The following is a 4110-nucleotide window of genomic DNA, read 5'->3' on the forward strand; positions in this document are numbered from 1 at the left end:
TGGGGAGCCTGAGCACAGCAGGGCCTCACCCCATTGTTTTCATGTGCATTTTAATACAAGTTTTCTTCTTATATCTCCACTGTGTCTCGTCCTCTTCTTCTGGCTGGTGCGTGCCTTTGAGAACCCCCCAAAACCCGACACATTAGCTGTGAGACCTTAACCTCTTTGGTCTCTCCCAACTCTGTGGCTCTCTGATTCTATGACATTTTGACTCTTGGGACACCACGGCCTGCCGACCCAGCGGCAGAAACAGGAGATGAAAAGCAGACCCCATGCGATCAACAGGACTCGGGGGGGGGGGATTCCAGCCTCTATGCAGGAAGGGGGCGCTGGAACCTGACAAGGAAAGTCCCCTGTGGGGCAGCGAAGCCCTGCCAGGGACCGTCATGGTTGAAGCCGTAGCGGCCAATTCCTTCACCAACCATCCATCTCCTTCATGTGTGTGTAATCCTTGGACCCCCAATAACAGCCCAGAGCAGAGGACACCAAAGGGGGGGTCCCATCCTTGGCTGCAACATTAAAAGCACAGGGATTAGGCTATGAAACCTTGTTTTGAGCAAGTCCAGCTATCAACTCAACGGACTCTCCCTTTCTTACCCTGATTAACAAAGGCAACAACCTGGGAAGTAAGTTTAAAATATAATTTACTTATTATCATGCATTGGTTCACAGCAATGGCAGGAGTAAAAATTATGCAGGCAAAATACCTCTGAGATTTTATGGCCTTCAAACTCCTGCCTTAAACCAATCGCCCAGCACACTTCCAGCTGAGTTGTAAACATGCAGCTTTTGCAAGCGGATTTGCCCTGATGGATAAACAGCTCAAGACGCAAGAGCAGTCCAAGCAATAAGCTCTTTATTGCCCGTATTAAGCGTAATTGTTGAAATATATACAGAAAGTCCATTTATGGCTGCTGGTCCCAACAGTGGAACATCTCACTTAGCATACTATGGCACACAGCAGTAGTCTAAGGAGAAACTCCAGGTATAGGGCGGTATATAAACTCAATAAATAATAAAATAATAAAAAGCACAGTTTTTCAAGGCTATTTTTCCAGATGCTGCAAGCTGACAATGATCTCATTCTTATATTGCAGCAGTGTAACCATTCTGGTTTTTCTGGCCAGCATCTGAAAGTTGCATCACATACAGAACAGAAACTCACTCAGTTGTCTGTAAAACAAATGATCAATCCCCCAACAATATTTACCTTTCCAGTACAGTCAAACCTCGGTTGTCGAACGTAATCCATTCCGGAAGACAGTTTGACTTCCGAAACGTTCAACAATCAAGGATCAAAGGGTGGCCAGCAAAGTCAATGGAGATAAAAGAAAAAAAAACTCCACAGAAGCTGTTCGGCTTCCAAAAATTGTTCAAATACCGGAATACTGGGTTTTCGGTGTTCGGGAGCCAAAATGTTCCAAAACGGAGGTGTTTGGGAGCCGAGCTTGGCTGTACAACCAGTTTCTGGCATCTGCCTGCAGTGGAGGAGGCAAAGGGAACGTCTGCCCTCTTGGCTGGCCAAAGGGAGAGAGAGGAGCAGGAAGTACCAGGAGGCCCCCAGGAGAGGAGGGGAAATGACATCACACAGAGTCCTCTCTACCAATTGCATTTTGATGGTCTTGGTCCTTAGCAGTCAGCTGTAGTCTTAGCCCCTTCTCCTGCTAGCTAGCAAGAACTTGCACTTTTTAGGTTAGACTGCCAACCTAACCCTAACCCTCAGATTCAGGTAGGTAGTCGTGTTGGTCTGACGCAGTCAAAATAAATTAAAAAATTGTCCAGTAGCACCTTAGTGACCAACTAAGTTTGTACATGCACACAAAAACTTCTACCCAGAACAAACTTAGTTGGCCTCTAAGGTGCTACTGGCAATTTTTATTCTAAGCCTCAGAGAGAGCCCTCTCTAACTAATTGTATTTCTATGGTCTGAGTCTCTGCCCGTCAGCAGCACTGCTCTGCGATCTTAGCCCCTTCTCATGCTAACTAGCAAGAATAGGCTTTTGTTTTGTTTGGCTGCTAATCGCCCACCCTTTTTCAGCTGAGGCAAGCAGACCTGTGCCCCAGCACACCCTGTTCTGTTCCCCATCCGCAGCTGGGCCAGGCAGGCTACAGTGGGGTTCTCTTTCTTGCTCAGGCTCCGCAGGCGTCCTGCTGGCCCCCTGCATGTTCAGCAGTTTCCCAATGAGCCGCCTTGGGCAGGTGTGGCAAGGAGATTTGCTCTGTGGGTGGCCCAGCCAGGGAAGCGCCACTGGATCCCCTTGGCTGTGCTGGCCTCCATCAGGGCAGCTCCCCAAGGAAAGATGCGTGGTGGCTCATCCCCACCCCCTCTGTGGCACTCTGAGCCCCAATGGATCTGCGTCCCACTGCCCCAGTCCAAGACTCTCACCTCTGCCTTTGCCTGCAGAGGAATAAAGGCCAGGGGTGAAATGCCCCAAGCCCACTGAGGCGAGCCCCAACCCAGGGACTGTGCAAGAAGGAAGACGTCCAAGACTAATCCTTGTTAGCTCCTCTCCCCTTTCCTCTCAATGAGGCCCAATGGCTTTGGGGGAAGGGCATCTCTGAGGATTTGCCTTCCAGCTCTCGTGATGTTAAAAAAAAAATCCTCACTGGGGCACCTGCCTCCCCCTCACCTGCAGTTATGACGCTGGGATTGGCAGTCCAGAGGGTAACACCAAAGTAGGACCAAAAGCAGAAAAAAGACAAAACTTCTCCCATTGGGAAGCTGGCAGTAAAGTTAAGTTTCCCCAGAAAAATTGCAGAATGAAGGAGAATAACAGAACCCTGAAAACAGAAGCTGCAGAGGGATAACCCTTGGCATGAGAGTTTCTCAATGCTCCTTGTTGTGGTTCTGGTTCATACATAAACTACTTATGCTGCAAATTACCATCCTTAATGGAATTGATCTGTGCAAGACCGAGGTTGCCTAAGGCAAAACACCTGCCTGTCCCTGTAATTTGCAGGCGCCCCAAATGTGGTTTGAGCTTCATGCTCCCCTTCCAGTTTATTTTCTTGCTCTCTGGCTCCCTGCTTTCCAAGATGCCTGGTGAGGCCAGAAAGCAGAGGTTATTCCTCATTCCGCTTTCTCCTGGAGGGGTTTCTGAGTCCAAGCTGTATTTCATAGGAGTACAATGAAGACAGGAGATGGGACAGGACTGCAAATGTGGAAAGGGTGTTTAGGCTGGAACCCCTTTGTGGTTGAATGTTAGATAAACTGAGCATTTCACTAGTGGTGCGCTGGACCAGTCTTTCTGAAAACATGCCCTGTGGGAGATGCAGCAGAAATCTTGGGTGACAAAATATAGCGAAATAGCTCTAAGCACATGGTCTGAGCTAGCAGTGAGCAGGCTTTGGCCCATTCTATCTCAGTGAGTTTTCATGACGAAAGAGACTGAAGAAAGGAGGAAACTTCCTTCCAGGTGAGGGGAGTGAGCTAGATGAGTCTAGGAATACAATTCTGTGGTCTTAACCATTTCATGCATTAACGAGCACTAATAAGCTTTACTACAATTTCCCACAGCTTGCTTAGGGTGGTTGAAACAAAGACTGTGAGGAACTTTCCAAACTGAGAGGATGTTCACAATAACAGCTTGGCATGCAGTGAGGTCATCCCTCCTCCTGGCTACACTGAAGCACAGAGCAGTTGTTTGCAGCAGAGAGGGGGTGTGGTGGGGATGTCTTTATCCAATGAAGCACATGACCCTTTTGGATCCCCCCATCCCCTTCCATCTTTGCCTGCGCCACTGCTGTTCACGTCACCACTTGCTCCTCATCCAGTTTCCTAAGTGGACTGAAACTGGTTTGAGAGAAAATGCATCAAAGAGCAGGATTTGCCAGGAACCTACAGAATTGATACAGCTTGTGGCAAACAGCGCATGGATGCAGCTTCGGAAATGAAGTAGGAGTGCCCTGGATGGGAATGGGGAGGAAAGAGGCAAGGGCAATTCAATGCAACAAGTTTTTCTTTTTTAAAAAATAGATGTTATTAAAGTCTGAAAATGAATTCAAAGTTCAACCTAAAAGATAAAAAAACTAATCTAAACAAAAGCACAAACAAAAAAGAAAAGAAATAAAGTAAAGAAAATGATAATTTCTGATTCTTTGTCTGTCAGC

This window comes from Podarcis melisellensis, assembly GCF_964234715.1.
Source record: "Podarcis melisellensis genome assembly, chromosome: 6".
NCBI lineage: Eukaryota > Metazoa > Chordata > Lepidosauria > Squamata > Lacertidae > Podarcis > Podarcis melisellensis.